We start from the raw sequence: 26107 nt of genomic DNA on the forward strand, positions 1-26107 counted from the left end.
TTAAAAAATTATTTTATTTGTATTTACTAAATATTTTTGGGTTTTACATTGCTGTTGTCGTATATTTGTTTAAATGAGTAAAAACTGTTTCGTTTTAAGAATACTTGTTTTGCGATATTTTTTGATTAGATTGCTAAAAATACTGAGTTATTTCAATTATTCTTTTTTTTTAAAGTATTTTTTATGCATCTTTTATTTAAAAAAAAAAAAAACCTTGTTACCCATTAGTAATTTCTGTAATAAGATTATCTTAACTTGACGAAATGTACGATTAAGAAGTTCATGTGCTGACTTTTGTTCATCAATTTTTCCCGCCCTTTCTTGTTGTTTGTTCCATTAACTATTTTATTCGCTTCCCATCTATCGTTATTAAGTTTCTCTAATAGGATTATTTTTATGGATAATTTTGCTAAACTCGTGAGAAGAATTTCCGATTAGACATTCGAATAGTCTTTTGACTCGTTCTATCTTCACTTCCGGAATTTCTTTTTCCCGCACTTTTGTTTTTTTCTGTGTTCTTTCCTGATTGGGTCCGTATAAATGAGTTGATGATTCTGAACCGAAGCTGATTGAAGCATAGGTATATAATTTGATTACCAGTTAAAATAATTAAGTTAAGGGAATTGATTTATGTAGTTTTTTTTACCCCCTCCTTTTCTTTCTCGTGATTTAACGATGTCAGATTTCCGCTTTTGTTCAGAAGTTATTTGAGCTTTAGGATTAAGTGCTGCTTTAACGAGTTCAAAAGCGAAAGCTTTAGAAATTATGCCCGCTAGTTATTTATTTATTTACCTTTCTTTGATGGGTATAAGCTGCTATTTTGTGCTTGAAATTTTTATATTCTCGAAATAGTGGGGAAAAAAGTAATTAATGATTGGGGCCGCGCTTTCATATTTAAAAGAAATTTTAGATATGTATGTCTCTCTCTCGCTTTTTTTTTTTTCATTGTTGCTAGTTTTAACTGTTTTGTATTAAGGTAGGTACATTACAAATATTTTGAAATTCAATTATTTAAATTGTCTTAGTAAAATAAAAATTTTAAATGAAAAAAAAAATATATTTAATTATCAAAAGTTGTTAATTCTTTTATTATTTTAGATTTAAAATGATTTTGAAATGTACTTAGAAAGCTACAAATTTTACTAGCGGAAAAAATTATTATGGGACTGAGAAAAATCCTCCCCCTCCCCACAATAATTGTAACTGAATCTCCTTTTTTTTCTCCCCCCCCCCTCCCTTTGGTTTTATTTTATGGTTCGCAGCATGAACAGTTTAAAGAAATCAATAATTTGTTGCTGATAGTTTTTTTTAATTCTTAAAATGGATAGGCTTTAATATTAAGATAATTTTTGATGAAGCTGTCGGATAAGTTATGATTGAATTTAAGTGCAAAATTGTAAAGGGGAAAAAGTTTTATATTTTGTTTTAATATTTAATGGCAACCAATTGGAAAAAAAAAATATATATGAGGAGTGGCATCATACCTTAAAATTTGTTTTCATTACTTTATTACTTTTTTTAATGTGGTAAATATTATGCTTCAAAAATTATACATGTTTTAACCATAACAACAAGCTTAGAAAACAGACATAATCTGTTATATGTATTTACCTTACACAATTGCAAAATTTTTCATGTTCAAAAAGTAACACATTTTTAGAATAGAATATATAGTGGTAACATCAATAGTGGCAAAAAATCCCTTATGAAGAAAAAGTTAATGGAATCCGCGGGTGTTCGTTTAATATGACAATATTGACCTTACATACAACCCTTACCTTCTGTTCTAACACTTTTGGAATAACATAATCTTTAGGGGGGTAACATATTATTGCACGACTACACACGTTGTTGAAACCACAGATTCTTCTATCTTTTGGCCATCGAATAAAATATTTTTTTTCTAAACATGTTCCTTCTCTGGCGGAGAGGAACGAACGTACCAGAACGTCAAGGCCAAGGGGAAGACCTGTCTCTTTCCCCGTTATTTATTGTCACCTGGACCACGTTTCGACCGTTCTTTTGTTTTTGGTCGCTGATTTTGAAAGGAAGAGTTACGGACAAGGATTTCTGGGTTGGATTGCTTCTGACAAGGAGCTTTTGACCTCAGCTGGCTGGTAGTTTTTCTTATCGATTTTGGAATTCGACCTGCTTTTGTTTTTGTGAGGAATTGATTGTTAGTGCAATTGGAAATGATGTGGCATTGTTTTAAGTTTTTTATTTTCCTTGTAACTGATTTGAAATTTGAAAATAAAGCGCAAACGCTGGCAATTTGTGGTTTGAATAGAAGTCTGTGGCATTGTAGCAATCGACTAGTCACCCCCCCCCCTTCTTCTACACTGACACGATACTATCTTTCAACAAATATGAATTTTTACTTTTTCTTTAAAAAGAAATACCGTACACTCCCGAGTATCCGGCTTCTATACTATCTGGCCTAGTTTTCTTTTATCGCAATTAAGTGAAGAAGACAAGGCGTTGGCAACATTTTTTATGTATGCTGCATTTAAGTTAGGCATTACATAATTTATGTTGAAATTGGTTGAATTGACTGATTGAAATATCTATATCTGTTTTAAGATAACTGTCAGCGGGCTTGTAAAGTGCCATAAGTCACAACACAACACACATATCTGTTTTAAGATAACTGTCAGCGGGCTTGTAAAGTGCCATAAGTCACAACACAACACACATATCTGTTTTAAATTGTAATATTAGTCATACTGACGCTTTTGTCTTAATGTAAACTTGTCTTAGAATTATTTGGTTCGTTTCTGTATATTTATTTGTCTTTAATAATTTTCATTTCATTAAGAATCAAATTATGCATTTTGAAATTATAACCAATACTGCCAACGACAGTTCTTTTTTTTTTGGTGCTCTTTCCTTTATTTTTAGAAACACATAATCACAAACTTATTTTTCAAAATGTGTTGAAATGTTAAACTCCAATAACTTTCATTTTTACATACTGAAATACGTAAAAACTAACATTTAGGAATCATTCTTTTAAGGTTTTTATTAGATGTTTAAAATTCGTAAGCATTTCACTTATATTCAAGTAATTTCCTTTTTTTCAGACTGATTAAAATTAAGCGGAAAATTGTCTCCTGAGCGTCACAAGCTGCTGTATTTACTGCAAAATAAACTTCATTTATAAATCACAATATTTCCAAAAATTTATGTAAATCCAATCAATTTTTGTTCAGGTATTTTAGAAAGGAATACATTCCGAAATTTAATAAGGCTAGTTCTGTTTTTTTTTTTTTTTCTTTTTTTTTTTTTTTTCTTTCTAAACATTTAAACAATTGGGGGGGGAGAGAATGCAAATTAATTTTAAATTGCTGGAGATTAAAACATTTTGAATAAAGAACTTTAACTAAGGACACAAATAAAGTAGTAGACGAATAAAGTAGAACACCAATGTACGAATACGAATAAAAATCAACTTTCTTTCTTTTTTTTTATTTTTTTTATTTCTGGTTTTTAGTCCAATTTATCCAATCTTTTTTTGTTTGTTTTTGGGGGAGGATATCCTTGTTATGAATGATAGCATAACAATCAACTAATTTGAAAGACTTGCAGTTCCAAGTAATTTTGATTAATGGCATTTCTGCTTATTTCAAGCATACTGGAAATGCAATGAAGGCTATCGAATTCCAACTTGTACTACATGAAACATAACCGCTGTATTCCATCAATTTGTATCTGTCCCCTTCTATGTTCGCAAAATAACCTTTGCCCAAAAGTTACTGTTTCAGGAGATATCTCGTATGCAATTGAATTCCGATCCACCAGTAATTCGAACTCTTTTCTGTAACTGTATGACAGTTCCCTCCGTCATAATATCGCATGTAATTCCGACCTTTTACTCTTTCCTTTTCCATAAAATGCAATTCTTTCCCCTCCTCCCCCATCTTTCTTTCTATCATTCTTTCTTTCTTTTTCCTTTTATTTATTTTGTGAAGAAAGTAGTTGGTTTTATGCATCGCTTACCGTGGCTTTTTACATTTTTATTCAATTCTAAGAATATATTTTTTTATAGGACAGGTTATTTGGTATTGAAATGCTTGAACTGCGTTTTCGCATCTAAAATTTAAAAAAAAAAAATGACATTTATTATTTATTGATTTTTGCATTTTAAAGCTTTGTTTACTTTGATCGAATATAATTGATAATTGCGTATAAAATGCTTAAGTGATATTTATTATTCGTCTAGTAATATATTCATCTTTTTTCGCAATTTTTTTCCCCCTTAGAATTCTCAAAGAAACGCAATCATTATGACATTTTTCAATGCTTATTAATCATTTTATTCATTATCTCATTTTTGAAATTCGCAAGAAAAATGGCTTATCTATCTATTTTTATCTATTAACTATATTTAATTTTTTTTTTTTTTTTACTGTATTATATTAGATTCCATAAAAACAATTTCATGTTTTAGATATGATTTCCGAGAAATTTGACAATTTGCTTTTATTATTTTCAAATTATTTTTTAAATTCTAACAGGCTTTTATCCTGTTATTTAAAAGCAAGAACACTTTTGTCAGTTCCCCCCTTTTATTCAGACTCTAGTCATCATCAGAAATGAACAGTATTGATAAATTTGAAATTTCATTTTTCAAATCATGAATACGGAGAGTGGGGAGTTAATTTACAGTGTGACTGTATATTGACAAATATGTTTTCAACTTTAAATGTTCAAAGCAATTCATATTTTAAGGATAAGAATAACGTTTTTTATTAGGTTAAATGTAACCGTAGGATTTTGATGTTTTGCAAAAATTTGCTAGTTTATCGCAGTCATTTTACGTTTACATTAGTCGGCTTTGGCGACCAGCGTTTTCTTCCGGAATGTCTATTAAATCATTAATATTTCAGATTAAATTTACCTGATAAAACTGAAAATAACAAGTTTCACGAATCAGTCAGCTAAAAATTACTGAGCATGGAAGCCAAAAAGTGTGTATAGTATGAAATAAAAGTTTAAGTAGAAATTTCTTTCTCTCATCATAGTATCCGAAGATGAAATTTTCAAACCTAATTAAACATTGATAAAAAAGCACGCGATTGTATAATATAATGAAGTTTGAACGATAAAATTTTTACTACCGATTATATATCAAATAAAATTTTAAAATATTCTGAAAATCGAAAACAAAATGTATAGAAATCAAATTACCATCATTAAGAAGATTATTTTTTTAAAAGATAGCTTAAAAAATCGTTTCTGTGAGATAATGTATTCGAAAAATATAACTGGAAAGTAACAAAAACTTACTTAATTTTTAATTGATATCTGACTTTTGAAAAAAACTTGTGACCTTTCTTTTTTCTTCAAAGAAGCATGTTTCTTCTTCTTCTTCGTTTGCGTAATTTCATCAAAATCAAACTGTAAATTTATGTAAAAGACACACGCAATACACGCACACGCGCGTGCACAAACACTATTGTTATTATTATCATCACAATTCTTTAAGTTAATAAATATTAGTGATAAACTTTTAAGCTAATAAATATGAGTGATAATTATTTGTAGCCCCTTCATAATATATGGTTGTAAAAACTTGTAGTATAATTTATCTACTTCTGGTCTTTAACCCTGGAACCTGTGGCATCGGTACCCCTTTACATCTCCTATTTGTTGCAAATCATTTAGCACTTATTTCATTTTCGATGCATTAAAAATGGCCAACTTCACCTCGATAGATAGCTTCTCTTCACAATTTCACACGTAATCTCACCTTAACCCTTGATCCCGAACAATATCAAACGCATTTCAGTTTCCGCTAAAAAATTGTTTTTCTACTTTTCATCCGCATTGATAGCAAAAACCACCATGGTAATGCCTGTCATTTTTTCCTCGTAAAATTCCTGTTAATGATTCCATGGGTATGTGGCGATGACACGAGGTGTTTTGCACCGATTGTTTCGCATGTCCATCACGTTTCAATGTCAGCCCAGGCCCGCATGACATTCTGTCGTACCATTTATTTAATGTCAAACCAATTGAAAATAATGAAAAAATATGAAAGGACGTGTCGGCCCATCCCTTTCAGTTTGGGTTATGGACCGTGACGGAGTCGAACAAATGGAGGAGTTTGATTGGCTGTGAGGCGGAGAATGTGTCTGCTGGCAACAGGTGAAAGTATCATTGGTATGGCTTTTGACCCTTTTGCGTGCCAGATATTTTCTTTTTATTGCTTTTTTATATCCGTTTTTTCCCCACTTGTTTTTGTAGACATTTTTCCAATGTTATCTTTCATTGTTGGACAAAATGTTTTCACAGTATTAATCGTAAGTTTTATTTGCTAAATACGTGATATTCATAAAAGTATTTGAAATGTATGAAATTAATAAAAATGCTACAAATCATTATTAGCATTGTTCCAAATACTCTATAATGTGAAACTTAAAAATTGAAATCCTCTGTTGTATAAATTGGAAACTTCTAATGTGTTCATGGATTGTTTTGAAAAGTGGCTGGAATTTTTATTAAGGAGATGTAATGATTAAAAATTACTTACTACTTACTGATTAAAAAAATAAAAAAATATATATTTATGTAATAATCTATACTTATTTCATTTGATTAGAAGCACGTTTTCAATAGGAAAATAGATAAATGAACAAGTTTTTTAATATAAATAATGGAAACATTGAAGGGCGTAAAGTTTTTAGTTTAAATTTTTGATAGCATTTGCATATTTAGAATTTTTTATTACATGCATATGTTATTAATTTAATATATAATAGCATATAGATATATAATTTATACGCGCATATGTATAATATGGTTTTAATATTTATATTAATTTTATTTGATAATTGATATATTGACAAATTTCTGTGTAGTTTTAACTCTTTGCACTCGGATGGTGCCTCTTATTCATCATTCAAGACAGTGCGTCATTTTAAACTTTTATTTTTTTTAAAAAAATTTTTTGATTCTTAAAAAAATACCTAAAGAATGGTAAGAAAATGTAGATTAATTTTTCGATAAATTCAATTTAAAACTATAATATATATATATATATATATATATATATATATATATATATATATAATATATTCATAGCTATAAGCAGGTCCTTGTATTAGCTGAATAATTTTGCATCGAATTAATTTTCCGAGTGCAAAGATTTAATATTTTTAAAAATACTTTCTTGAATTTTTGTCTTTGCTTTTGACATTTACAAATGTATCGTTCTCTTTAAATAAACATGCAAAAGAGTGTATAAAAAGTATCCGAATGTTATGGGGGCATACATGTGATTCACTTTAATAGTTTTATTGGAAATTGTTGTAGAAAGTAGTGATCTTTGAAGCAAATCATCATTTAAAACACGTATTGAACCAAATCATAAGCATACGAAACGTTTTTTAAACATCCTTTTTATGATTGGTTTTGATATTATTTATCATTTATTGAAGCAGAAAAATATGTATTAAAGTAAATATGTAATAATAAATATATGAAACTGTTTTTTTAAGTTACTCTTTATTATGCTCTTATTTAAATAGAAAAAGCGAATATTAAAAAAAAATTCTTTGAAAATGTTAATTCAGTTTTTTTAAAGTTGACTTGTTAATAAATTTATAAGGGGCTATGTTTTTTTTAGCGTCTCCGAACAATGAAAAAATGCAAAAACTACTTCTATAATGCTTCGCATTTTAAGTAAAATATTTCATAAATATGTTAAGCTGAAATTTAACCCTTTTTTAATACATCCTGCCGAAATATATAAACGCGCTGAAGCGGGTAACTCCCCAAATATTCTGAAAAGAATCATTAGTTTTCATATCTCCGAGAATAAGCACTTTTTGAATACATCCAATGCAGTTTAAAACATGTACCTCATTTTAAGATATTTTCTAATGGCTATACACGCTTCGTTAAATTCGTATCTTCTCCTAATCCAGCAATATCCATGTGGCCTCGATAATAGAACGGCATTCTATTTAACCCCGCATAAAGCTTGACTTTTTATGTATTAGTATTGATGTATTGCCACATATTGGGATCATTACTCTATATCACTATGGACGTGTGTATGGCAGATTCATTATGGCACATAAATTATCCACAAGAATTCTGTGATATCTCCGAGGAAAAAAAAATCTCCAACTATTTTCCGCTAGATAAAAATGGCGTTATGGCCGATCTCAAATGATCGAATATTTTCCCCGCTCAATTCGTTTTTCGAGCACTACAACTCAACTCGCTTCGTGCATAAGCGTGCCTGGTGTTCAGATAATGTAATATTTTGGTCATAAATAATGTTTGAAATTCTACGACAGAGCTAGAAACTTGGCCCCTGGAGGATTTTTACGTTGTGAAAAGCAGCAGTTATGTATTTTTTTTTAGTGGCATTGGTAGATTTTTTTTTAATCTGATTTTATTCCTCTTACTTTCAGGATCTGTTATCGCTAAAGCTTAAGCGATGTTCTGATGATTTGTGTGCTTCGTGGAACGTTTCTTCCTAGGAGTAATTGGCTTTTTATGCCACACGTACTTCGCACCAATCTCTCGCACATTCTTTTATTGTATCTATCAGACGAAGAAATTCGTATTGGAACTGACATTAGTCGAGCTTATAAAATGCTTCATACTTGCATTCTGGCGGTAAATTTTGTTTTTGAAAAGAATTTCGTCTTTAGAAGTTTATCGATGGTGTCGATAACCACCGGTAATGAAAGGAATATCATTTTTCTTAAAAGCTAATCATTTAAAGTTCTTTCTTTTCTTTTTTATCACGTGAGAACATGATCTTGTTTTGGTTTGATGTTATTGAAGCCATAAAATGCACGGACAGAAAATTGGCGATTTTTGAGGCATCCATTTTTCGCATTTAGATTTATTAGAAAATGATAGTCACATTTGACGCATTATCGGCAACAAAAAGTTACAACTTTGCACAAATGTCCGCCATGTACCCGATTCTATTATATGGTCAATAAAGAGCAAGGTCGAAGAAGCACAGAGTAGAAAATGGGAATGAACGCGAGTCAACGAGGAAGGTATCGAAAGCTATATATATATAATAAACTTTTTTTTTTCAATTTTTCTGACAAAAAATTTGTAGAGCTCAAACGAGCTTGAGAGAAAAAATAAGATCGCTTTTCTAAAAGTTGATGATTGCGCAATACAGTAGTCACGTGATCATTCAAAATCATTTTAACCGAATTTTCTCCTCTCCCCCCCCCCCCTCAAGAAATAGACTGAACTTGAGAAAAAGTTTCGTGCCTCGAATGATTTTGAATTGGGGGTGGGGCATTGTTTTCTAAATATCGACGCATTCGTAACCTGATAGTCCCGTGATTGTTCCAAACCAGTTTAAACTGGTTAATGACTTTAATTAGGCAAACAATGACTTAAAAATTATAACGTTCTCACATGATAACATGATATTTGCGATAGTAGATTGCATTTTTTAAAAAAAACTTATTTAAGCGATTATACATAAATATGATTAATTTAACTGATCCAGGTATAAATAAATGCATGTTACAATAATTATGTTAGAAATATTAATTTTTTTTTATTATGTATTTAAATGTTTTGTGATAATTTAAGCTATATAAATGCACTTAAAATTAACATTGGTTTAAACGTATATTAATTTTTGTGAAACTGCTAGAAGTTTCGAATAATATGTTTCGCCCCCCACCCCCCCACCCCTTTTTTTTTTCTTTCTTCGCGAGTTTTGATGTAAGAATTGAGCTTAATATCCAGTACTCACTAAAAACTGCCGATTTCTTATTTGAAGAGGCATGTAAAAGTTATTGAAGGAAGATCAAACAATCATCTTTGAAGTAATGTAACTGGAATACCTATTGGCAACTACTGGACCACCGCAACAGCAACACTGGTAGGAACTGTGATTGAGTCCTAAGGGCCATTACCGGTTCAACCCTTCCCGTGGGGATTACGTCCCGTCAGCGATGGGAGGTAACCAAGCCCCACTTCTTTCTGTACCTACCAGAACGGCGAGAATCAACCACCAACTTACCTGAAGTTGGCATCGTCATTTTTGAGATGCCTTCCCTCCCCAGTGGAAGTTATTCATATCAGTTAAATTTTGCTTTGAAAGGAAGAGATTTTAAGATCAGTATGTGTAAAAATTTTAGTATGTAAAGATGTAGATTTAAATATTTCTCAACAAATTAACTAAAGCAGTTAAAGTAACATATTAATATTTCTTAAAAGGCTCTTCTTTTGTAATGCGTTCAAATGGCTTGTACTTTTTATAATCTCGTTGTACATTTGAAAATTACTTTGAGAAGTTTATGTAAAGAAATTATATGCTATTTTTATTATTGCCTTTCGATTGATAAGTATTATATACATTACCATGAAAGATCTGAATAAAAGAATGTCAAGAATCATCGGTGAATGTCGAAAGGTCTGTGAATGTGAATGCTGGCAGTTACCTAAGTATATCGTGAACGTTTGCGAGATTTCGTTCTTTTACGATAGCATAATCAATAATATGATACGATTGTAGTTTGGGACCATTTTCAACAAATCAATGTTTTTCTTTTATAATTTAAGATGCAATTTTCCTTAATACTTAGAAATATCTTGAAAATTGTTTGCAAAATTCTTTTAAAAATTAGTTTTTATCTAACTATTTGAAGATAAAAACAGTTAAAAATTTAATATTAAAGTTTTTTACGAATTAGTAATGATATAATAATACTGGCAAACAGAAAATAGTAGAGTAAAAAAAAGGAAATGTGACCGGTGTATAAATGTGTGATCAAGCCATCATTTTTCAGATATATTCTATTATTTAAAATATATGTTCTTAAAATGTAATTTTTTTTCCAACGATTGAACATATATTAATTATTGCTGCAATTTTGTGTGAAAATATCTGAGCAGTTTTTTCCCCCTCCCCGTTCTGTATTTTTGTCAAAAAAAAAAAAAAAAACTAATATTACGTTTTCTTTCTTAATCTGTTTTTGGTTTGCTTCAGCTAACTATGTTATTTTATTCTGATGCAAAAGTAAAACAATTTCCTAGTTAATTAATAACTAAAAGTTTCCGAATGATAATATTTTCTTAACTTCTAAAAATAACAATGTCTAGAAAATTGGAATTCCTAAAAGAGTTTAAACTCTTTAGAATAATATCATTAGTGCTTGAAGTATAGTATAATTATCACCGTTTGTCTGTGAAGCATAAATTCAAAGCTTCTCCCATTATTAAACGTATAATCTTTGTTATTACAACCTTTTGTTCAAAATTAAGCGCCGTTAAAATACGTGAAATTTGATCCAGTGTTTCCATTCAATTTACTTCAGTTTCATTTTGTTATTATGTAGCATTAACAATGTGTCAGCATACTTAAAAAGGTATGTTTGATTTGAACGTGCTTATGCACAGAACGAATGAAAAATGCTCTTAATATTTCATTATGCCCACATTAATTTTTATACTCTTCTTTTGTGTTTAACAATTCATTTATAATTGTTTTTCTTATTTTCTGAAATAATTTTTATTTTATGGATGAGGGCTTTTAAAGTTGATTTACTTTTAATGTCTGAGACAATCGTTAAATGATGTCTAATCTACGGCGATAATAATTTGATTTGATTTGATTTTATACTTTTACCATTTGATTGGCGCAGTATAGCCAAATATGGCTCTTGCGCCAGTAAAACACACAAAACCAAACCAATAATTTGGGCCAGATCCGTACAGACTTCCAAACTTTAACTTCCATATCATTGAGAGGATGTTTATCATATTATTTTATAGTTGCGTATAGTTATATTAAAGTCAAAGGCAATCTACTTTTATGATGTCTAGTCTGAAATGACAAAAGTTATTTGAGGCCAGACTACTGGCATTTTGAACCGCTGCTGGAGGACACGATCGAAACATAAACCAAAGTCATCCAAACTTTTGACTTCCAACTTCCTGTCCAATAGATATTAACTAGTTCATACTTCCGCATCACTGAGTTTATTTATCATATTATTTTAATGTTATTTATTGTTATATTAATGTCTACGAAACTGTAGTTTGTAATGTCTAATACGCAACAAAAACTTATTTTGGACAAACTATAGCCATTTTAAAGGACGTATAGAAGACGTGTGGGCTGCAACCCTTCAACGTTTGAATTCCTATCCAACTCATACTGACTGATTCAAACTTCTACACCATTCAGAAAATGTTCATCACGTTATTTTAATGTAACTTGCAGCTACATTAAGGCAGTCTATTTTTATGATGTCTAATTTGGGGTAACAAAAACCATTTTACGACAGAATACCGTCATTTTGAACTGCTGCTAGAGGATAAAGTCGGCACACGAGGCATACTGATCCAAACTTTTGACTTCCGACTTCTTATCTAACTGATATTAATTGATTCAAACTTTCACATTATTGTGAGAATATTTATTATATTAATTATATGTTATTTGTAATTATATTAAGGTCTAAGACCTTCTGCTTTTATGATGTGGTCTGAAGCATCAAAGACTATGTATTAAGACAGCCGTTATTTTGAAGTACTTACAAAAGGTGCATATGCTGCATTGTACCAAACTTTTGACTTACAACTTCCTATCGAATTGATCCTGACTTGCACAGCATTAAAAAATGCTTGAATTCGACTGAATTCATGTAATCAGTTCTTGATAACAATAACTCCTACATACAATATAATTTCAGATGTCACTATTAGTTGAATTGCTTTTCGCGTGATTGGCTTGCTTTGTTTAGATGCTCCACAGATTCCATCGACATCTGTTATTGTAAACCAATCGAAGGGCAAGAAAATTCAACTATTGATGACGTCGAAAATCAGTGTAGTGACCTTTTGTATTTAGGAGTTATTGGTCTTGAACGCGAGGTTCTCTAGTCTTAAAATCTCCACATTGCCTCCAAGCCACAGTGAATCTCAAATGGCACATTTTGTTTTTGGTAATCTGCATAGAATTTTGGAAAACAGGATGCATATAAGTGGATATAATTAAAAAAATAGCAGTGTGTGCATTTTTATTAAAATGCAATATTTATTCAAAATAATCGAATAACTGAAGAATTTAAGAGATGACTGATTTTTTCGCTTAAAGGCAAAGACATTGACCTATTATTTAAAATCTACGAACATTTATTTGATCGTTAATTATATATATTTTTTGTATTATTCGATTGTTGTTAAAAATAATATTTAGAATCTTGGTTTTTATTTTCTCATTCAGGAAGATATGTTTGTTTTGAAAATAAAATAATGTGGCCATTCTAGTTATTTTTTTTTATATATAAATGGTTTTAATGTTTTTGTATTCACTCATCCATGACATTCACATTTCATTTGTTTTTATGATATTTAATTTGCTTTCCAATCACAAAATTTAAAATAACTTTTTTATTTGCTCATCTTAAAATTCAATCGCTCCATTTCATTTGGAATCATTTGAAGCAGAATGGTTATATATGTTTATGAAATGGGCAGACTCCCATGTTAATTATTTGAGAATATCCAGATTCCGTCGTTATTATTATTTGAGGTCATTCTTTCCTTTATTTTTACCAAGGATTTCAACATAATGAATAAAGTGTTTTGTTTGAGATATAAAAGCAATTCCGAAGCGATTTTTTTTAATGAAAAACAATCTCTATTATTATTATTATTATTTACTAATACGCTTCCAGTTCTGATTGCTTAGAAAATAGATTAAACCATTTTTCTGGTTTATAGACTGTGATTGTGTGTGCGATTTTATTCGAAGCAGGCAGTGAGCGAATATTTTTGGTAAAAGTATAAAATGATGTTTGTTTGTCAGTTCTTCATTTTCCTTTTACTATAATTATTATTACAAATACTTTTTACCTTGGAAACAAAGGGGCATTGAAAAATATCGAGGTCTTTGTTTTTATTTTGTCCAAATTATCTGCGCTCCAGTACAAAATGTCTTTTTCTTGAAGCAATCCACATATATCGACATTTATAAACTAGAGTTATGTTTATTGCATATTCATTAATTACAGTCGAACAATCTTAACTCGCCAATCTCGCCAAATGGGTAGCTCTTAATCTGTGAATAGCGTATGCTAAGGGGAACTATAGGAACCGACTTTGCTCGGAAATTGAATTATACTATTACGTTATACCACTAGTAATTTGTAGCCTCGTCGCCTTGGGTTTATGCGATTGACATGCAAAATAAAGAGATCCTTTAGTCCAAAATCATGTAAATTTGTAGTAATTTTAAAATTATTGTTGATATCAAAACCCCATTTCTTTATAGTTCTTTTCCTGTAAAAGGATCGTCATTTCAACCATCTGGCTTAGAATGTAACTTCTGAAAGGTTATTGCTTTGAGGAAGTCTTAAATTTTTAGAGCTTCCATTTCTGAATTACAATTTTGAAGGCTTTTTATTTCGTTATCTTAATAAATAATGGAAGTTATAACAGGCATATTTTCCTTAAATTTTCTTGTTTTCTTTACTACATTACTCCTTTTTTCACTATTTTGTTGTTTTATGACTTGCAGTGAATTTGATTATTATTGTAAAGACATTAATCTAGCATTTCAATCTGTTTTGTTAGATTCTTCCAAAAATTATTGATAAAACATTTTTTTATTTGAACCATTTACTATCATTATTATTATTTTCACACACACACACACGCATACACACACACACACACACACACACACAAAAGCTTTTCTTTTTCCATATGATTATTCCTTCCCCAATACTTTTCCGAAGGTATTATTATTCTACTGATTTTATCATGTATATTGGTCAAGTTTTGCTATGGCTGTAAAATACTTATTACTTTGTTTGAAGAGGTTTCTTATCGATTTAGAGAAGAGCAGTAGTTTCGAATGCTGGCTGTTTCATTTTATTGCACCAGTAAGTATTGAATTCAGTAGCATTTTTCAGTCAAATGGTATTGACAACTTCAATATTGCTTGCTAGTTTTGGTTCTTATATATATTTCAAGATTTCAAATTCAGAAAAATGATTTCTTTAAAACTTTCATTAATTATGTTATCCGCCATAAAAAAAAAAATGGGTGACAGCTCTTCTAATGAATTAGTTTAAGATATTTTTGTGTAGAATACTTCTTTATTAGCATTTCTTTAAATAACGAAATCAGGATTTTATCTATGGTGTTAAATAGAATTCTACATCAGCTTACGTCATCACATATATCTTGTTCAAGATTATCAAATGAATGGTATAAACTTTGCTCTCATACTCGATTTCAAATAGGAAATCTTCATGCACCGTATTTGCATTGTTTAAATATTTTCAAAATGATTAGCCTTCCTTGAAATTTGATAACTTTTCTCTTAAAAATATTGTTATATTCGAAATTGTTATATCAAACAAATCAAAAATATTGTTATGTTCGTATTGTCTTTCAGTTATACCGAATTGAATGAGAACAAAGACAGTTCTTATTAACATTCTTCGAAATAAAACGACGGATTGACGAAAAATGGAAACAATTTCTGATCACTTGGAATATATATTATAAACAGTTTCATGTTTTATTAATCAAGCTATTTTCCTTGAGCTAATTACTTTTCTGTAAACAAATAGCTAAACATTTGAAACTTCGTTACTAGTTCATTCCTTGATGAAATGCCATTCAGATGTGTTTCATCTTTAATAGCTTTTGCAATGTCTGGGGAAAAATTATTCTGGAGAAACAACAGATTTCTTTTCAACTCACCCTTGAATTACAGAAACTTGTGCAACTTTCCATTAAACGTACATTCTGGGCATTGCTGTGCATCATTAGAAAGAAGGGCTTAAATGTTTACGTCACGTATTTAAATGATTCTCTTTCCATTTCTTTCTCCTTTTGGCAACGATTCTTTGTCCTGTCTATTAAGTAATCTTGTTGTCTTTTTCCATTGCGAGTAAAAAAAATGTATTTTTTTTAAACTTTTTTTTTTTTAATTCTTGAGTAGTTCTTTATTTATCTTTTAAGACTGCTTTTTTCTTTTCTTTTATTAGTTTTATTAGTTTGAAATGCAGCTTTTGTAGCAGGTTTAATTACTGTATGTTCAATTTCATCGTTGGTAATTTATCTTGTTTGGATCTTTGCTTTTTTTTTTTTAAAGAAAAATTGTATTCGGAAGCAATTGTTTTTATTGTAACGTAATTTTAAAGATGCAGAGATTTATTATGTTAGCTGATTTCTAAAGTTTTATACAATTATTCTACTTACAATACTGATGTTTTCCTTTCAGATTGCTTCTCTTTTTTTGTGCCGAAAATGTTATTTTGTTTTATGCAGTATCGATTAGAGAATTAATGTATTTGTAAAAATAATTTTTCTTTTCTTTCTGAAACGTCTTGAGCTTTTTCTATAGTTAAGAATAAGACTCGTGTTTACAATCTGCCTTTCTTGCATCACATGTTTTCATCGCCTCCTTTCTGTCTCAAATATAAAATCTGTATCTAAAAATAAATTTGCTGTTATAAGGTGTGATAAACTGTTATGAATTTGTTTAATAAAAGAGAGTTTCTTAATAATAATTTATGTGAAAATTCCGTAGAATTTTTCTAACATGTATCTCTTTTTGAAGTATTTTTTTTAAATTAAATGTTTATTTTTTAACTTCTCGTAAATTTTTTTATTGGTTGTTGATTGAATAGATGTTGCAGACGATATTTTAAAAATATTTAATTTTTAACTGGAATGAATTAATAGATTTTTTTTGATTGGTTGTTGATTGAATAGATGTTGCAGACGGTATTTTAAAAATATTTAATTTTTAACTGGAATGAATTAATAGATTTTTGATTGGTTGTTGATTGAATAGATAATGCAGGCGATATTTGAAGAATATTTATAGATATTACTTTTAACTGGCATGAATTAATAGATTTCATAAATTGTCATAAACTATAATTTTTATTATAGTATTACAATTTTGTGCTAATTTTTTAATTCTTTTTATTTTAGGTGAGTGATATGACTTTTTGGACGAAGAGTTCTGAATGAAATAAATTTATAATTGGATGAAATTTGATCAATGTGTTGATGAAAGGTAAATGAAATTAATTTGATTTTTCAATCTATATCCCCTATGCGATAATAATATTCCGAGAGAAACTGCCACTGTAAAATATTGCCATAATATTCAAAGGAATGAAATCAAACTAATCACTTTACAAAGGCAGAAAGTTAGTATGTCTTTATGTTAGTGGATATTTTAGTAATAATGATATTATTTCAATTATTTTTTTAAAGGAAAAGTGTAGGGGGGACTTTTATATGCATTAAATGTTGGTTAGAAAAATTCATCAGAAGTTTCATTTAAAAAAAAAAAAATTCCAAGTAATCTTTTTAGAACAGTTGGGGATACTGGATTAATTTATAGATGTTTCATCAAAGAAAATGAACTCTATTGAATGGAAATGACAATTCTAAAGTCAAAAGATGTTTATTTAATTATTCCCCTCCCACTGTTAATCTATATATGTATACATCAAAATATTCTTCATTTCCCCAATAAATTAATATTACTTTGGAGTTTGAAATCCCTTTTTTTCTTTGGCAGATTAATTTGATTATACTCTTCATAATAAAATTTAATATATATATATACAATACATTTTATTAATGTTTCTATCATTTTTAAAATATCAGCTTTTTATTTATAGAAAAATTGTGTCTTATGTGGGTTGTTTATTTCAAATTATGTACATATCAAGGAAACTTTTCTTATTAAGAACGTCTATTGACGTTATTTGTTTCACCAAATCAAAATGCCCATATTCTATGAAGAACAAATTTTGCAAAAAAGAATTTCCCTTTTTAAAATAAACTGGAGAAGAATCGTTCATTGCTGTCTCATCAGTTGTAGAAAGAACGAATTTTACCTCTTCCCTCTTTTGCTATAATATATCAAATCTCAATGCAATTATCTCAAACTTGTTTTTTAAAGTGGGTTTTGTTATTATGGTTGAAAAAGTGGAGCAACGTTGTAAAGCAAACTATGCAATGCTGGAAATTTTAAAATGCAAACTATCGATTTCTTTTTCTTTCTTTCTTTTTAATTATTGTATTCATAAGGTTCTTTGATGTAATGTTAAGTTCTTGCTTGTAGTGTTTAACTTCTTTTGTAAAACAGCTTTATTGTACATAGAAGCAATTCTCGAAGAACAGATCTTCGATAGCGGTCGATATTCCTTTAGAATACTTTCTTATTTTTATTTCGTGCGCTTCAGATCTCAAGCTGTTTGCCATGAACTACTCTTCTTAAAAGCCTTTTATCGAATTTTTGAATAATTGATAATTTTCAAGCATTTGGCTATCCTCGGTTTGATTAAATAAAAGCGAGTGTGAGAAGTTTATGTGTGTTCTTCACTCTTTCTATTAACTCAACATTTCGTTCTGTGTTATTAATGAGTAATTTCATTTTCCACAATGTTGGTATTCAATCTGTACTTGGGTAATTCAAATATAGGGATTAAAGAATAATTTGTAATTACTTTTAATGAAAGGAAGCGAAATTTATTTCATAAGATCGATATTATTTAAGTTCCTTTGTATACTATAGTTAAATGCTTTTAATGTTTCTATCACTAAGAGTAATAATCATTTTATATTATTAGATTTTATTATATGCATAATGTGCAACGAAATAACTAGATTTAATGTGTAGTGTTTGTGTTTGTTCCAAATAATACTCTATAATATAGATCGTAGGACTTAGCAAATTTGACTCTTAACATACTTTGAATGGCAGTGTGTAAATAATATAAGTAATGTGTTTGTTTAAGTATGCTGCTTTTTTGCATAATGAGATGGTTTCATTTTTAATCATATTTTAATTAATTTTGTATATTGTAATAATTAATTTTGCATATTTTAATTATTTTTGCTAGTGAATTTAAGTAAGGCTTAATGTAAGAATTCAACAATGATTAAAATCTTATCTTGTTTTTCTTTTTAAAAACAAACCTACGTGTTTTCATTGCACTTAATTTGACGTTTTCAATTATCACTGCACTAATTTTAATTTGCTTTCTTATAGTATTTTGTTATTATTATTATTGAATAAGGAAGCAAATTCTCTGTGGTATTTAAACAAACTATGTAACATAATCGTTTATGTAGTTAAAATTTTGGGCTTAAATTAGACTTATTTACTTTTTTAAACTTTTATGAATAGGTTTCTCTTCAGATAATCGTTATTAAATTAATTAAGCTTGTATCGTCTCTCGAAAATGCTTTCAAATAGATGGATGTAATTTGGCATATAGACTTACACCAAATTTGCAGATTATCAAACTTTAAATAAAGCCATTCAGAAGAAGCATGTCTATCTGGCTGTTTGAGTAAAAGTAAACTCGGTAAGTACAAAACATAAAACTTTAAATAGATAAAATTCGTTATATACTCTTAGGATCTAGAATAAGGATTCTTTTAAAATATTGAACCAAATTTCTCGACAGTATGTCGATCTTTATTTTCTCATCTTTGTAACTCAAAAATGCAAAGACTTAAATTAATGAAAATTGGTATATGACCTTGTGACTACAATTTTATTTCTATGTCAAATTTTTGTTTCAGTCGATTGGAAAAAAGGCGTCCAAAATACATATTCGATTTTCGAGTACTTATGTAGTAACCGCATGCCAGGAGTAATAATAATAATAAACACCACGAAAGATCGCACGATAGATTTCATACCAAAGGTTTATATTTAGTAACTGTTGCTTGCCAATACGATGCAAGGTATTCGTAGCCTCATTGAAAGTCTACAATTTTGTGCCTAAAAAGGAGGATAACTCCTTTTTTAGAGAATATGTGAGAAAGTTTTGTGAGACCATATCCACTAGTTTAATTGTAATATCTAGTTTTACTTTTCCAGGAAGGAATGTTATTCAGAACGTTCGTTCATTTATGAACAACGATGAGAGAATATTCAAATTAATTAGGTTAGACAATTTAGGTTAAGAACATAGTATGAAATATATCTTTAAATTCATTATTGTATGTTACATTATGTAATTATGTCTCTTAAACGTATACATTATACCCGCATTAACATAAACATATACCCGCTGTTGAATAATCGATCGTAATTTTCTGTGTGTTGTCGACTACAATTGGTCTTCCAATAAAATGTTTCTACCAGGAATTTTGAATTCATACATTTGTTTCCATTTTAGCTGTATAATTCGTACCATTCATTGATAATTGAAATAGTACATGTACAATTAAATGAATAAAAAAAGCTGGATAACCAATTCTTTCAACAAATTTATGTCTTTATTGATTTGCGAATCAGAGGATTAAGAAATCAATGTCCAGCTCAGGATTTTTTTTTTTTTTTTCAGAAGAACATTATTCTTCGTCTTTCTGCAGAACATTATCTCAACGAAATGTTATTAATGAAGAACAGAGCAGTCCCTTCATCATCTATTACCCTTTTTACCCCCTCGGTGCTTTTTCACTTCACTTCCACTAGAATTTATTCGCACTTTTTTTTTTTTCCCAAATCTTCACCCGTTGACAATTTCGAAAAACTTAAAAGGGGTGGTATGGGAAAGAGGTATTCTTTCGTTTTGCGAGACCGGATAAAAAAAAAGTAGGCGCAACCTTCTTTCAGTTTCTTCTGAATTTTCTAATTTCTTCTTATTTCTTTTTCTTTTCTGAATTTCATCTGACTCTTTCCACATCATTTGTCTTGGCGAGCGAGCGCAGCCCCTTCACTGGAATGAGTGTTAGAGGAAAGGACATTAGTCTGGGAGGAATGGAAGCAGGGCCCTTTTGTATTCGCGCCGAGTGTTTTCATCATCGGCCCCTTTGACGAAATAAATAGAAAATGGGGATTCCTTTTGTTGTTGGAGAAATATAGAACTGCCGCCGCTTGTCTGTGTCCCGGGATGGGTAGAACAATTCATGATCGATGCCATTCGAATTATTGCCAAAATCTATCTAGCGTTTGTTTCTTTAATCGAGCGGCGGATTTATGTTGTTCTTGTTGCGAAATTATGTTTCATTTTGAACAGAAACTTGGAAAGGTTTGGGAATTTCTCTTTAAAGGTGAATGTACTTTGTAGTATTTTATTTATTATTATTTTTAATAGTTTTTCGAAAAGACGCTTGCTGTCAGAATTAATGTTCATAGTTTCTTCCTATGACTAAAGCGGTAACAGATGAAACTACCATAAAAGGTGGGAGGAGAGAGAAGCAAATACACACACTTTAGAGTATTGATTATGTCAATGATCCTTATTCTTTAATTCGGATAATCTGGAGGCATCATGAAAGCTTTGCAATAGAAAAACACACACACGCCTTGATTATGTGAATGGTCATTATTTTTTAATTCGGATTATCTGGGGACATCATGAAAGCACTGCAGAAAAACACACGTACGCTGGTGCCTTGATTATGTGAATGGTCATTACTCGGTAATTCGGGTAATATGGTGATATCATGAAAGCCCTGCAATCATCTACCATCGAATTTCTCGTATACACCTACAAAAGCATGTCACATGTACAGAAGAAGCCATTTTGAATTATTCCACTTTGAAATGCACTAATCAGAATCATATGACGCAGAAGCGTTGCTTTCAATTACATGAGTATGAATTTTCATTTTTGAGTAATAATTTCCTCGGACATGTGATAGAGACATTGTTTTTTTATTAAAGATTTAGCTCAAAATTTGAAACCAAATCAACAGTTTTTATGTGTTAATTACATATTAAAATTCATACATTTCGCTCGTTGTAATTTTGAATTGCCGCTTTGAAACATGAAAACATTGACAAACAGAATTTGAAGAACCATTTATTTGTTATGAAGGATGATATGAGGCGTGAAGATGACCAAAACCTCAAGGTCAAAGTTTTTAGATTTCTGGTATTTTTGTTTATATGCTTCATATTTGAGATCATAGAATACAATATAATTTTATAAATGTAAATTTCACCATTATAAAGTAGTCCAATTATATGTTAAATAAACTATTTCAATAATAAAGACATTTTTTTTCAACTTTTCTTTAGATTATTTATATAATGTACAAATAATTGTAGCTCCTTCGAATGACGATTTTTTGAGGCTTTGTTTATTAAATAACTTGCCCTTTCACTGGTACAGAACAATTTTTACTTTATTACACGTTTATAGTTGTCACTAATGTCTAAAATACTGGTATTTTATAGAATGTCTATATTAAGAAAGTATGAAATATGAGAATTGCTGTCTGTTTTTCTATACTTAAACGAATTACTTGTGTGGTTTTTTTTAAATATACTATATACTTATTACTATATATTTAAATTTGATATATACTTTTATTAGGCATTATAAGTAATACCTGGACATTCATTTAGTGATAGAGAAATAATATTTAAGCGAGTCATATACTTCGCTACATAATATTCTGAACAAATCCTCCATGTATTTCATATTTTGTCATTTGGTATTGTATAGAAATTATTAATCATTCCATACATTCTAAAAGTCCTTGGAAATCTAAATTATGCTAATATTACAAATTTTGACATTAATATACGTCAAAATCATGATAAATGACTGCTTTTTATAAAATATTCAAGAAAAAGCAGTACGGGTCTAAAGAGTTGAAATTAAATTGCTACGGTTATATCTGTATAATGAGAGATGCAGATATTGCAGAATGAATAGATTTTTTTTCGTAAATAAATATTTCTCCTGTTTATTTTTGGGAGATTTTTTTTTTAAATTTTAAAATGTATAATAATGATGAATAAAAATACATTGCGTAGTTACTCACAAAATTGAAATGTTATTGTCTTAAAATTATAAAAGTTTATAATGGTATTAAAAACAACTTTTGATATAATCAGTAAATTGTAAAACTTTTTATGTTTTTACATTATTTATAAATCTTATTTATTGCAACTTTTAGCATTATGGTATCCCTGCTGTCTCCTTTAAAAAAGCGAAATATCCTTTGATGCGAAAAAATCTGACCGTCCCTTGACAAAAATCTACAACATTGCAATTTTTTTTCTGCTTCAAATCCTTCCTTCTTCTGTCAAATGACGAGGGTCATTTCAATAATGTCTTTTTTTTTCTTCCATACATCTCTATCTCTGTTCTTGCATCGACTTGTTCGTGTAATGCATTGCATTTTCCAAAATGGGAAGACCCCTCGGGAGCTCCGTTTTCCAGAAAGTTTCCTCTTTGTATTCCATCAAAACGCCCTCCCGGGCGTCGTTATGAAAAAAAGAGAGAAGGACGTTTTCGGCAGGATTTGTCACTTCTGATCTATATTGAAGCCTTTGTTGCCCTGACATTTCCAACCTTGGGGCTGTGCATTTGATAGAGGACTCCTCCTGGAGTGATTTTATTTGTGTTGGGGACCTTTTTCTAGCGAAGGCTTTTGGGGTCACTCGCCAGGTAAAAGGACTTCGGATCAAAAGGCTATTTTGTAGTGTACTCGAGTCGACCGATTTTGTGTCAGTGTTTGAATTAAAGGGTTGGGCGCATGTCGCAGAATGCGACTTGACGCGAAAAAAATATCGTTGTATTTGGATAAATGCTTATATGGCTTTATGTTAAGCTAATATTTGTGCAGTATCGAATAGATTTCAAGCGGACAGATATGTGTGCATTTGGTAGGATTGTATCGAAAACCTTTGAGAGCAGATTTCTTTCTATTTCTTTTGTGAAATGGTATCATATATACGATAAATTCATAAATGACACAATAATTTAATCTCTATTTTGGATCCACTAACATTCAGGGTTTTGAATTATATATGGTAAAGATAAATTTATCTGATAATATGAATCATAGAGGAAGACAAACAAAGAATTCCCTCGTTTAATTGTCAAATAAAAATTCATTTAATAATTGCATTGCTTTTTGATTGTGGCGCTATCTTTTTTGGATAGTGAAACTATCTGGAAATATGTCACTCCGATGTAATAGAAACAGGACAAATATAATTTTTTTTTTTAGAAACTCGTGCTGGTTTTTATAATTTTATTCCAATAAAAGAAGGAAAACATTTCCTTTTAAGAAATAAAATAAAAATACAGCTCCAAATATTCTCTTCATCCAGTTTTGAATATGAAGTTTAGTAATTGTTGTAGAAAAGTAGCCGTCCAGATGCTCATTCACAAGCTAATTTTCTATAGACCAATTCTAAAATTTAAATCGTCTAGTCAGTTTCAATCTTTTGTAGACAGTGATGTTGCAATATATCTGGTATCTGAAAGAAAAATAAATTTCTTGTAGACCTTATTTATAGAACATAAATTTCTTTTTATTAAAAACACACTTTAATGTCTATTTTAAGTTATTATGAATAAGAAGATCGTTTGATGGTTTATTGCTTATACTTGATAATTAGAATCCTAAAAAAATTATTAACAAATTAACTAAATTTTTAAATTTTTTTAGTCAAAGCCTGTCAAAATATTCCAATATCCGTAATAACTAATATGGCTGTTAGATAAACTTCACTGATTTCATTGACACAAATGAGCGTGAATATTTTAATTCATATCTGGAAAAATCTTCAAGTTGAAACAATTTATAAAAATAGGAAAAATCTTAAAATGGAATTTAAATCAATATATTATATTCTATATATTGTTTTTAATATTAAGTGTAATAATAATCAAATTAAGGATTAAGTAAAGATTTCTAAAACCAGCAGATTCATCAAGTTCTCGAGGTTGAAATTTTGATAGATTGTCATAATCTTATTATATGTTTGATATGTGAAAAATTAAATAGTGTCGTTTTTTGTGATTTCGAAAATTTGCCAATTGTCATGCGTTAAAAAATAAAGCCTCTCGTCAACTTTACATCATCCTTTTCGATTCTGGCTTTGTTACGAAAAGGATATCCTTATTCTTAGATAAATGAAAGCATTGTTTAAATGCATGTTAGATTAATAACTGCAAAATGTTGCTGAACTCCTTTAAATCGAGTATCTCTCATATGTAAATGAGCCCAAGTTATTTTTCGAAAATGCTATCTATACCAAAGAGAAGAATCATTAAGGAATTTCTTTAAGATAGCGATTTCTGCCATGGTTCAATAAAATCGATCCCGCTTTTCTGACGAGGGAAATTAATTTTCTGAAGAATTAATTTTTAAAAATGTAAACAAACGAAACTTTTGCTCCCACTAGACTTCTACTATTCAATTTAGTTAGCAATTATCATACATAATAAGGCAAAGTCTTAGTAGTCTGAAAATTAGTAATTTTTTTAATATCTGATCTGCTTTTTTAAAGACGGAGATGATTCAAATTCCATTTTTCTTGAATATATTGGTATCTAAAGATACTGGATTTCTGGAATTTTCTCTTGGACGTAAGTTTGTTTTTAAGAATTTATGCAGTTCCACAAATTTTTCTCAGGCTACTTCTTTTTAAAGAAGTTTTAGTGAAAGCTGGAAGAGCGACAGAAATAGTAAAGCAAATATTAAAACCAACTTCAAAAATGGAAAAAGGGCGAAAAAAACAAAAACAATATCAGTTATAAAATATTTTTTTTTAAATTCATAGCATTATAATTTTTTAAAAATGTATAGTAACAATAGATTGCTTCTACCTTACACCTTCTTTTTTTCATTTTTGATTCATTGTTATATGCATTGTTAATGAATATGAATCCAATCGTTGCTAGTGCAACATAATTTAAAATTTTCTTGTTCTGTATTTTAAATAATTTCATTTTTAGTCAATAAAAGTTTGTCAATATTAGTCAACTTTCATCATTAGTCAATAAAAGTTTGTCAATATTAGTCAACTTTCATCATTAGTCAATAAAAGTTTGTCAATATTAGTCAACTTTCATTATTAGTCAATAAAAGTTTGTCAATATTACTCAACTTTCATTATTAGTCGATAAAAGTTTTCAATATTAGTCAACTTTCGTTAGTCAATAAAGTCTGTTTGTCAAAAGGCTTTTATATTCTCTGTCATCTCTAATATGTAAGATTTTAACTATTAGTTGAAAGACCTATGTCTTTTAAACACTGTCATGCTATAAATGACTATATAGACAAAGGGTAGGCAGACTTTTAGAGGGTACATGCTGCTTCTAATTTTTTCAAGGTGTTGCGGTCCACCCAG

The 26107-nt window shown here is 29.4% G+C and overlaps 1 protein-coding gene across 4 annotated transcripts in view; it reads left to right on the forward strand.

The window, feature by feature from the left end:
- Window positions 1-26107, forward strand: part of LOC129965363 (fat-like cadherin-related tumor suppressor homolog) — a 509169-nt gene that overhangs the window by 183671 nt on the left and 299391 nt on the right. The window contains exon 2 of one of the 4 annotated variants that reach the window (XM_056079194.1): window positions 16963-17047. The exons of the other annotated variants lie outside the window; for them this stretch is intronic. The gene's annotated coding sequence lies outside the window, so the exon portion shown is untranslated. The remainder of the gene's footprint in view (window positions 1-16962; window positions 17048-26107) is intronic. 4 annotated transcript variants of the gene reach the window in all.

The sequence above is a fragment of the Argiope bruennichi genome, chromosome 4 (assembly GCF_947563725.1).
Source record: "Argiope bruennichi chromosome 4, qqArgBrue1.1, whole genome shotgun sequence".
NCBI classification, from domain to species: Eukaryota; Metazoa; Arthropoda; class Arachnida; order Araneae; family Araneidae; genus Argiope; species Argiope bruennichi.